General features: G+C 36.2%; 1 protein-coding gene across 2 annotated transcripts in view; it reads left to right on the forward strand.

Annotated features, from left to right (window-relative positions):
- Pls3 (plastin 3) overlaps window positions 1-12,128 on the forward strand; it is an 86,450-nt gene that overhangs the window by 21,549 nt on the left and 52,773 nt on the right. The window contains exon 1 of one of the 2 annotated variants that reach the window (XM_077106770.1): window positions 10,886-10,965. The exons of the other annotated variant lie outside the window; for it this stretch is intronic. The gene's annotated coding sequence lies outside the window, so the exon portion shown is untranslated. Of the gene's footprint in view, window positions 1-10,885; window positions 10,966-12,128 lie in introns of those variants that run through there. 2 annotated transcript variants of the gene reach the window in all.

Below are 12,128 nucleotides of genomic sequence, written 5' to 3' on the forward strand. Positions count from 1 at the left end.
CTATCCCCCAATTGAAAAAAGTGTGTGTGTGTGTGTGTGTGTGTGTGTGTGTGTGTTTGGTATGAGTGATTGAGTCCAGGGGTGTTTAACCACTGAACCACATCCCCAGCCCTTTTTATGTTTTGTTTTGAGATAAGGCCTCACTAAGTTGCTTAGGGCCTCACTAGGTTGCTAAGGCTAAAAAGTATAATTTAAAGAAGAATGTGGACTGGGTCAGTGGTAGAGCAGGCCCTAGGTTCCACCCCCAGACAAAGAAAACAGAATGATATAATGGTTTTCATCATAAAGAAATATGCAACTTTTTCTTCACATATAATTATTTCATTTTTGTATTTATCTGGTCTTTTTCTTTGTGGTGCTAGGGATGGAGCCTTGCTTCTACAGGCAAGTGCTATACCACTCAGCCATAGTCCCAGTCATTTATGTGGGCTTTTGAAAGCTCATTCTCTGAAGTGGTGAATTCTTAGAGCCAATGAGTCTAGAATAGTCTACCCTGTCAAAAGAACACAGCTATGGCTTTAGCCAATTTCTGAGGCAATAAGCTAGGAGAGGGAAGAGGTTGATTGCTCCTGTGCAAATAACATTTTGCCAACAATGTGATTTTAAGCAAGTGAAGATCACAAAAGCCTTTGACTTGTGGCAGAATTCATTACAATGAGATTTTAGCTGTGCCCAGTAACAGATTGCCAAATAAAATACTGAACAAGCAAGACTGGTCAGTTACAATACAGTGTCTAGTAATCTTAACCAACATAGTTTTATGTTTATGGATTCTATTTCATTCTCAAAGAAATATGAGGCATCTCAACAGAAATATAATAAATAAAATTTGCAAGGTGTCTCCCATATATTTGAGTGATAATGGCATATAACCATTTTATGAGACCATGGTATTTTTGCAGCCAATCTTACTGATAAATCTGCATTGTGTTCACAATTCTGTGTTGAGCCAGATTTAACAATGACTATTATGTGTAGAAAATAGCAACCATTGTTGCTGAACTAAACTCTCTCTGGAGAGTTAAAAAAAATAAAACTAATAAAGTTTTAATGGCAATGTAACCAAAGAAATTAACCTGAGAAATGTGATTAGATATAACATGGTACATTTGTTGAATTATTACCTAGCAGAGAAACAATGTATGTATGGTGACAGCTCACTTGTCTAAAGGGGTAATTCCAAATTTGCGTGCACACACGCACACACACACATTTCTAGCCAAATGTTTCTGTGAAAGGAATGTGTGTGTGTGTGTGTGTGTGTGTGTGTGTGTGTTTACACATATTCAGAATGTATTCAGAAGAGATAGAAAGCAGGCTGTTTTTGGCTAATTCTCAATGAAATGAAATGTATTTGAATTGTGTCTTGATAATGTGTGTATGTGCTTCAGAGAATTACAGGGAAGAATTCCAATGACAGCGTACTTGGTAGTGGTTCTTGCAGTGACAATTGGTAATATTCAGGGTTTTTTATCAGTCAATGACAAAATAGTTTTTCTCTGCGAACTTGTCTCTAATAATTGTAGAAGTCAGGAAATATTGTACATGCAAATATATCTGAAACCATCCATGGATGCATTTAACACTTTGAAGTGATGGTAACATCTGGTAACAAGTAGAAACCAGAATCTTAGGGGCTATGGCTTCATGTTACCACTTCATCTGAATTAGTCATTTAAAGGGGATTTTACATGTCTTCCTAAGAACTGACAAGGTTAATCTTGGACTAGGGCAGGCTGGCAGGAAATGCTAGAGCAGCTATTTCTTTTGAAGTTTTCTTTTGTTATTCCTTGTGAGGTCAAAAGTTGTCATTTTAAAGTTTGAAATCTAAAGCAATAATGTCTTAACATCTAAGATGATTTTTCTTTTTTTTTAATGTGGAAAGCTTGATTTGTTGAGTGGCTACTGCATGCCAGGCACTGTCATAGGTGTTAAAAATGGATTAATAAACAAAACAGACCAAAAATCACTGCCCTCGTAGAGCATAATAAATGTAAAAACTGTATATCAATTTAAAATAATTTAATGCTACCACTCAGATTTTAAAGACCATCATTGAATGAGTCTTGAGGACTTTTGTACATTTTATCTGGAGTTTGAATAAGGAAAATTTGACAATTTCAAATATAGGTCAAGAAACTAGCAACTGATAACTACAGTAAATATTTTCTTCTTTTATTCTTATCAGTGTTTTATTTAGATCACTTGCGAAACTGAGAAATATTACTGATTAAACTTATGGGTTTATTCTTTTTCTTTTAATATTTTTTAGTTGCCAATGGATTTTTCACTTTATTTGTTTGTTTATATGTGGTGCTGAGGATCGAACCCAGGGTCTCACACATGCCAGACAAGTGCTCTACCATTGAACCACAACCTCAGTCCCACGGATTTATTCTTTAGGATAGGTTTAATATATAGGGGGTGAAAGGACATGTTAGCCTCTAATGTGAAGGTATGGCATTTACAAATATATCTTCTGTCATTTGAAGACTTATAAAATCCTTAAATGTATTTAATGGTCACCCTGGAAAATGAATGTATTGTTCAGTTATTTTTGCCTATGTGAGTAGTACACGAGCTGACTCAAAGGAGATGACATGATGGTTCCTGTCCTGAAGTGAAATAAGATGACGGGTTGTGGTGGAAAAATGATGTGGTCATGCCCATATTTGCTCACATCTCTTGTTCGTTTCCTTTTATAGAGGAAACCCAAGGAGAGTCTCACTTCTTATTTTTTAAGTTTCCCTTTGGTCTTTTCGTTCTCATGCCAGTTTTCTTCTATTATTTCTTAAAAATTCCATAATAATGAGTTATAATTTAGTTGGCTCAAGTTTGTGCTGATTTACAACTCAGTTGGCTCAAGCATAAGTACCCTTTAGAATGGTCATAGTGGAGGCATCATGCCTATTTTAAGGAATTAATGTTGATATAATTAGTATTCTGTGCTTATAATATTAACATGTATGGACGCAGCCATGCTGAGCCCCTTGAGGATATGAAAGGCATGTTTCTTAAACCCTTGTATTTCCTGATGCCTTTTGCAGAGTGGATGCTCAATCAGTACTTTTCTATTGAATAAATAAAGCCAGGAATTTTAGTTTTGCTTCCCAACATAGTTTTGTATAAAACAATTTTATGGAAGTGTTCAAACATACAAAGTAAAAGAGTATAGGCACCCTTACCCCAAGCTTTCATGATTATTAATTAATGTTTGATGTTCTTATTTCATCTTTGACTCCCATTCTTTCTTTTTAGCTGGGTACTGTGCATTGAGCCCAGTGACATTCTATCACTGAGCAACATCCCCAAGCCTTTTTAAATTTTATTTTGAGACAAAGTCTTGCTAAGTTGCTGAGGCTGGTCTCAAACTTGGGATCCTCCTGCCTCAGCCTCCCAAGTAGCTGGTATTACAGGCATGTGAAACCATGCCTGCTCCTGTCCTGTCCTTTCTTTTTTCTTTTTTTTTAATGATTTGCTTTACAATAGTCCCCATATTATTTTATCTATAAATACTGTATACTTGGTTTTTAAATTTTTAACTTAGTAATAATTTTTGAATTGCCTACGGGGTTTTACTTTCAAAACTTTTCTGTGCTGCCTTTATGCCAGAAAAGGAAATTCTTAATGCTTATCAGAAGAAAAATCTTTATTTGATACAAATGAACTAGATGTTATTTTGTAACAAATGTTTCCTTTGTTAGTCTTTTTAATAAAATTTATTAAAAGGTTTTAAATTACACTATCATGATCAAATCATGTCTTTGAATATGAACCCAATTCTCTCCAAAATATGCTCTGGAATAGATAAGTTTTTTAGTTTTCCCCTCAAAATTGATATTAATGACATGGTTTTACTTTTTGCAGCTTAACAGCACACAGCTCAGCAAAGAGCTCAGGTTAAAACCTAGATATGTAATTTTAATAATTTTATCCTTGGATTGAAAATTCGTGCTAAAACCTACATACCTTATTTCTTCATGTGTGTGTTGAAGCATGGCGTATGCACCCATGGGAGTCAGAATTACTTTTTTGAAAAAGTGTTTGTGTTATTAGCTTTCTTTACTGTGTTGACATTTGCACTGATGATGCAAAAGTGCTAGTACCTGCCAGGCACAGTTGTATACACCTGTAATCCCAGTGATTCAGGAGGCTGAGGCATGAGGATGACAAGTTTGAGGCTGGTCTCAGCACCTTAGTGAGACCCTATCTCAAAACAAAATATAAAATGTGTAGAGGACTCAGTGGTAGAGCACCCCTGGGTTTTATCCCCAGTTTTAAACAAAACAAAACAACAACAAAACTGCTAGTGCCTTAGCAAAGCCAAGACAGGGGCACCATTCTGTATTAATAATCATTGTATTTCTTAACACCATACCTTCACTGTTTGAAAAAAAAATCTATAACATGCATTTCAGTTACCAATATCCTAGATGAAGCAGGAAACATTAATTTTATTAATTCTGAACTCTCAGGTATGCATCTTTTAAAAATCCTACATCATGAGATTGGACCCACCCATAAAACATTTCCGCTACATGGTTGTCATGAGGAAACATACTTGTGCAATTGGTTAAGTTGTGAGCTGAACTAGTTGGTGTTTTAAAAAATTGAAAATCAATCTTCCTTGAAAGGTTCAAATAATTGAATATTCAGACCTGAATATTTGACAGATACTTTATCAAAAATGAACCAGCTGTGCCTGTCATCTCAATAATGGAGAGGGCTTGTTGCCAAGGATAAAATTAGAGCTTTCAAGCAAAAAATTAAATTTTTGGAAATTTGTATTGGCCATTAAGTAGTCTTTTTGGTATCCAAGACTTTTTTCCTTTGCGAGGGTTTTGGGGATGGAACCCAGTGAGCTACATCCCCCACTCCATCAATACTTAGACTTTTCTAATGAGACTGATGGTATAATTAATAGAAAGTGATTTGTTAAATATTGTATAATGAAGTGTCGGCATTTGGATGATCTTTGTAACTTAGTGAAACAATCTTTTTCAAAGGACCAGTGCGTGATGTAACAAAATCAAGGTGGGTAAAAAGTCCAAAGTTCAACTAGAACAAAGGATTTTAATGTAACAGAAAATTTTTTTTAAAAATTGAAATACAGCAGATTCCATATTGTAACCAACATTTTAAAAAACTACCACTTCTGGAGTTTTGGTGTAGTACTAAAAAATATCTGTAATTTTCTGGAAAGATTTTTTTTAAATACTTCCTTTTTTAAAAATGTATTTGTGGGAGGACAAGTTTTCTTCCTATATGCAAATCAAATCACATATTGTTATAGATTGAATGTGAAGCAGATATAAAAATTCAACTGTCTTGTGTTAAATTAAATAAGGTAAACAGTGCATAACAAATGTCAACTAAGTGCAAAAATGTAAATAATGCTACTCTTAACTAAATTTATTATTGAAAATAGTTATTTTTTATAAAAATATTATTTATATTAGCAAGTAATGGACTTATTATGATTTTTAAAAAATTCTTTTAGTTGGTAGATGGGCACAAGACCTTTATGATTTTTAAATTACTAAATACTGGGACTGGGGATGTGGCTCAAGTGGTAGCGCGCTTGCCTGGCATGCGTGTGGCCCGGGTTCGATCCTCAACACCACATACAAACAAAGATGTTGTGTCTGCCGATAACTAAAAAATAAAATATTTTTAAAAAATTACTAAATACCTTTAACATTTCCTAATTGTAATTTTTTTTTAATGCTGGGAATGAATCCCAGGTCCTTGGGCATGGTAGGCAAGTACTCTACTATTGAACCACATCCCCAGACCCTCCAGTTGTAATTTCTAATATGATAACTACATTGACAGATCCAGCCTACCTATCAGAAAGCTCTTTGGAGCCTTCGTGTCTTTAGGTCCAAAACTTTAAGAACTACTAGGTTAGCTGGAATTTGTTGTTATTTTTCTCCTTTCCTCTCCTGTCTTCATTTCTCTGCCCTTCTCCCTCTAAGCCTTCCTGTTCTCTCATACCTTTCCTCCTCTTTGAATGAGAGATCCTCAGGATAGAAAGGTGTAGAGCATATATCCCTTATGTCTTTGTATGTTTTTATTAACTGTGAACAAAACACAGATGTCATTTATCATGTTATTTATTTGTTTAGCGGTGCTGGGGGTCTAAATGGGGGTTTCACTCATGCTAGGCAAGTACTGTACCACTGAGCTATATCTCCAGCCCTAGATGTCTTTTTTTAAATATTTTTTAGTTGTAGTTGGACACAATACCTTTATTTTATTTATTTTTTTTTAATGTGGTGCTGAGGATCGAACCCAGTGCCTCGCACGTGCTAGGCTAGTGCTCTACCGCTGAGCCACAACCCCAGCCCCCCCAGATGTCTTTTAAATCAGTCCCTGCCCCATGTGTTAACAAGTTTTAAAAATTCATAATTAAGATTGTCTTTATTTCAAACTTTTGTTTTTAATGCATTAGGACAAAGTAGATCATTCAATATACAATAATAATCCTATTTGATTTTCAACATTTGATTACTTTATTACACAAAGAGCTAATAAATATTCAGTATCTGGGGGGATGTCCCTCAGAATATTGAAATTAAAGATATTTTTGTGACTTATTTTTCTCCCCAAATGTGAAAAAAAAAAAGATTACCGGGGCTCAGGTGTAGCTCAGGTTAAAGCACTTGCCTAAGGGCATGCGCAAAGCCCTGGGTTCATTGCTTAGCACTGGAGGGAAAAAAGAAAAAAATGTTTACAGAAACCAGATCCACTTGATTGTTCAAATTGATACATCTGTGCAACAGGACGTTTGTATACTTAATATTGCTTCTAGTATAAATTTCTTAAACTTTCCAATATGGCTCAATATTACAGTAGCAGTTTCCAGCATGTTAATTTGGCTCCTGCTTTGTATGTTAGATCTCTCTGCTTTGATGTTTCACTCACTGTGTTACTTATTAGTCTGCTTTGCTTTTTAAGTGACAAAGATAGGAAAATCCTGTTCCATGAAAGGAAAATAGATGATGTTGTGGTGTGTCATTAAACACACTGGGAGAGGCCTCCAGTGTACATGTCACACACGGAAAGAGCATACCTAGTTCTGGGTGTGGTGGAGAGCATGACGTTTGGATGAAAGTTGGAAGGAGACCTTAAAAATACTATGTCTGTGTATCGTCTTCTAACTGCGTATTGCAAGTCTCCTGCTCCTGTTTTGGGTGTGTCTCTTTCCAGCCCGAGGGGTGCATATGCCCATAGGTGTGTGTGAACTTCACTGTTTTGTTTGTCACAGCTGTTAGAGTTTGGTTTCCATTAACTTTCCTTAGTATTCATTATGATGAATTTGGAATGCAATGTAAAAGTTGTTTTCATTCTGTGGCCTACTTGTAAAAAGGTAAAACTTATTACACAATCCTTGCCACCATCTTCTGTTCCCAAGCCAATTTTCCTTACCAGTAGTAAAAACAGATTCTATAACACACGAAGTCACACACAATAGACATACACAAACACACTCCCCTCTACTCTCTGCACACCCACACACACCTCAGATGGTGAATGAGATAGACTTTTACAAAATGAGCCATAGATGAAAACTGGTCACACAGTTGATGTGGCAGAACTGTCCTTTAGGAAATGCCCTCCCCAAAATTTACTAAGTTTTTAAAACTGTGCCTTGTTTTCCCTTTTGTGGTGCTGGGAATGTACCCAGAGCCGCATACCTGCTAGACAAATACTGTACCACTGAGCTATACTCCCAAGTCAATTCAAAGGGAGTATCTACTCCTAGAACATTGACTACAATATTATGCAGTTGAAAACAATTCTGTCATGGTAAATAGACTTTGAAATAAGTGACTTGAAGTTGGTAGATTTTACTCTGGTCAAAGATTAGCCTCTAGCCAGGGTTATGGCACATACCTATAACCCCAGCTACTTGGGAAGCTGAGGCAGGAGGATGGCAGATTGGAGGCCAGCCTGGGCAACTAAGCAAGACCCTGTCTCAAAATAAAATTAAATTAAAAGGTCTGGGGAATGTAGCTCAGTGGTAAAGTGCCCCTGGGTTCAATCCCCAGTACTGCCGGGACGGGGGTGGGGGTGGGGGGGTGGCAGGGGGTAAAAAAAGTATATATGTCCCAGATGAACAAGAATGGGGAAGTTTAAAACATTTTTAAGTAGCCCTAGTGTAAGGACCTGTAAATCTTGTGCATGAAAATGAGAAAGTTTCTTCTCAGAATATTTTTATGTTTAAAAATGTTAATTTCTTCAATGGTAATGCTACATCTCTGAAAAAGGTAGTTAAATAGCATTTGAGACAAAGCCATCTAAGTGGCTTGAGGTGACAGGTGTGGCTGAAGAGAAGGTAAGGCTGGGAAAAACGAACATTTCTGGTCTAACATTGATACTGTCTTTTTACCTAAGGCAGTTGCTTATGTCCCAATTTTCTCTGCCTGCAAAATGCATGCTAATGCATACATATATAATCTTCCAGTGAGCTCAAAGTGCTTGGTAGCTCCTTACTACTTCCTATACTGTACCATGACTGCAGGCAGACAGTGCTATGCTTATCGTACACATGAAGAAATTCAGAAAGTTGAAGAGGCTTCATTCACATAGTGAGTCAGCAATAAAGACAGATGGAAAAACATGTCCTCTGGTTCCTGCTGCTATGTTCCTTCTGTTCTGGATTGTGTTGCTTTTTGATATTTCACGCAGTTTTAGTGTTTGGTGCAATAAATTAAAGTACTTCCATTAAGGAGACGAGATGTAATCCAGGGTCTGCTGGTGGTGGTTAGTGATGAGGACAGGAGAACACCGCCTGCTTCATAATGGGGACTGTCCAGTGAGGGCTTCTTTTCACAGGTGAATGAACTGTGACTTGACTCCATATGCCAAGAAGCCAGTATATCATAAATAAGATGCATCACCTTGTTTTATATTTTATAAAAGACTGAGAATCTATTATCTCACTTTTTGCATTTGCAGAGGTAGACAGAGTAGATTGTCGTATTATGCTTTACTCCAGACAGATTATAATAATATCTGCCACTTACTGAGCACCTTCCTGGACCCAGATGCTCTCATGTACTTATATCTTCTTTTTGATCATCATGGCAGCCTTCTGAAGTTATGTGGAATAGCTCCATTGTTGCCAGGTGTGGTAGTACATGCCTATAATCCCAGAAGCTTGAGAGGTTGAGGCAGGAGGATCACAAGTTTGAGGCCAACCTGGGCAACTTAGTGAGACCCTGTCTCTAGATAAAAAAATAACAAAACGCTGGGAGTACTGGGGTTGTAGCTCAGCAGTACAGCGCTTGCCTCATATATGTGAGGCATTGTGTTCAATTCCCAGCACCACATATAAATAAGCAAAATAGGGTCTGGGCTGTGGTTCAGTGGGTAGAGCACTTGCTTGACATGTGTGAGGCACTGGATTCGAGTCTCAACACCGCATATAAATAAATGAATAAAATAAAGGTCCATCAACATCTAAAAAAACCCACATATTTTTAAAAATAAATAAATAAATAAGCAGATTTTTAAAAATATTTAAAAGGAGGGGGCTGGGGATGTAGCTTAATGCAAAGTGCCGCTAGGTTCAATCCCCAGTACTAAAATCAAACAAACAAACTTCTATTGCTAAAGAACATGGGGCTCAGAGAGGCTACGAAATTTGTTCCAGGTCACAGAGACTGGAAGTTTGTCAAATAGCTAAGTCCTCAATGTTTCCATTGTGCCACATTTCCTCTCAAAATTTTAACTTGTCCTATGTCAGTGTATAGAAATGGTGTCCTGAGCCTAGTCCAGTACTCCCATTGATTTTTTTTTTCTTCATTTCCATAAAGGGTGTTCACAACTAACTAGTTGCTTAATTTAGCAATTCACTGATCAGATTGCTAGACAGTTTAAAAGCAAATTTTAATAAGAGCAGTTATCATATCATGTACTTACCATGTGCCAGGCTATAATCTAAATTCATGGCATATATTAAATCATTTAAGCCCCTCAACAATAACATAGTTACTATTGAATGAATTGGTATTGATTGGTTGATTGATATTGTTGTACTGAGGATAGAACCCAGGGCCTCATGCCTGCTGGTCAAGTGGTCTACCACTGAGCTACATCCACTGCCTGAAATAGTTATTATTGTCATTATCCTGAATGAGAAAATGAGGCAGAAGAGTTTAAGCAACTTGCCCAAGGACACAATAGGTAGTAAATTGTGGAACCAGGATTTGAACCCAATCCAGCTCCAGAGCTCTTTACTTTGTAGTCCTGCTTCTCAATAGAAAATTACCCAGTTCAGAGAATATTGGCTTACTCCTATGTGCTATGAAAAAATTTTTGTCAGAAAAAAATGTAGTTCCTTCAGGAGCTTATATTTTCAATAAAAACCAAAATATACATAATTTTAAATAAATTCTTCAACAACCAGAATATGGAGTGTAAATGTTATAAATGGATCAGAATGAATCATGGAGAATATAAATGGTCTGAGACAGTTAACTTGCCTTTCTAAGTAATGTACTTGACTATGGTTGAGTGACTTGGGCACTAGGGAGAAGCTGTTCCATGCGTTCTAAAATAAGCAGGTTACTTGGCTACTGTTCAAACTCTAAATAGGTATATGGGTTGTAGCTATTTGACCTGAACCAACTTTAAATTCCCTTGGGTCCTTGTATGGTTTTAAAAGTGGAGCTGAAATGAAAAAATAAACTTTTCTCCTAGTGTCATGATTAAGTTAGAATTTATTAAATCCATGGCAAAGGATCTCAAGGCCCACAGGAAGGGGATTCATATGTATTGTATCATTCTTTTGTCAGGGTGTTCTCCTTTGCTAGCAGGAAGTGTTGTGACTTGCTCTCTAAAGATGCAATTGTAAGAAGAATGTTGGGCTTCCAGATTGCCAGTTCTGGGCGTGGGAGAAGGTTCGTTCTATTAGTGCAGCGAGAAAGGAAACAGGTTTGCTCTCGTCGCAGAAGGGTAACTATTTTAATATTATTTTGTTAGGCTCTAACTTTTATATTGCTAAATATTCAATCAGAAATTTACTTCTAAAAAAGGCTTAAATTCCTATTATTTGGTGAACATTTGGAATCATTTTCTAAGTAATATTTGCTCAAGTCAAATTTATTTTGAGTTTTTGAAGTTTGGAATCTGACCTGTTCTGTGTATATTCTGTTTTTTCCTTTAGTTTGGGAATATTCTAGTGGCTTTGTATGTTTAAAAATTGATCTAGAACTCCCTAGTTACACAGCCATATTAATAAAGTTAAATGCCCATCTTAAAGGATAGAAATTATTATCTGTGTTTCGGGGAGGAAGCAGGGAGGAGGCAGGATTTCAAATGCCTTTGATCCTTGTTAAATGGTTTTTCCAAATTCTGTGAAATAGAATTTGAGGTGTCTGTCATGACAGAACATGTCATATTTAGATTAATATTTTACTCTTAAAAATGACTTATCTCAAACAATTCTAATGTTTATGAAGTACAAAATACACAAAAGTCGCCGGTGATGAAATTTAGGTGGTATTACTATACCCTGGTAGTGATTTCCAGTGTCCATAGATTTACCAGGGTTTACTGTCAGATAAAGTAGATAATTGTTTTAAGTTTTATTTCTCAAAATTTCTGGCAAAAGGGCAGCGTAGCTAGTTACATAGTAAATCCCAACTCTGAGTTAAGCGTCATTTCTCAGATTGGTTGTAATTAATATACCTATATGAAGTAAAAAGTGAAATCTGAAACATAAAAATTTCAGTTAAATACTGTATTTGAGAGGGTATGACACTGCAGGAGGCACTTTCAGTGTTGAATAGATAAGCTTTCTGCTTAGCTGGAAGTAGGAGCTGAAACTGTGTATAGTGATTTCTGAGTTGTAAGTCATAACATTTTATGATATTTTTGTTTTGAGTTGCAGCATACTAAATAATCTTGTGTGTGCATATACACACACATATACACCTCCCTAAGATTGCCCTGAGCCTCACTCAAGCTCAGTTAATTTTCTCTAGAAAGAAGACTGGATATATTTCTCAGATGTGAAGGTTAATTAATTTCATTAGCAGATTTATTTTTCCATAATCTATTCAGATTTGTTTTGGACAGCATAAAAATGTATTTGGGAAATATGAAAGAGATAAAGC

This window comes from Callospermophilus lateralis, chromosome X, assembly GCF_048772815.1.
Source record: "Callospermophilus lateralis isolate mCalLat2 chromosome X, mCalLat2.hap1, whole genome shotgun sequence".
Classification (NCBI taxonomy): Eukaryota; Metazoa; Chordata; class Mammalia; order Rodentia; family Sciuridae; genus Callospermophilus; species Callospermophilus lateralis.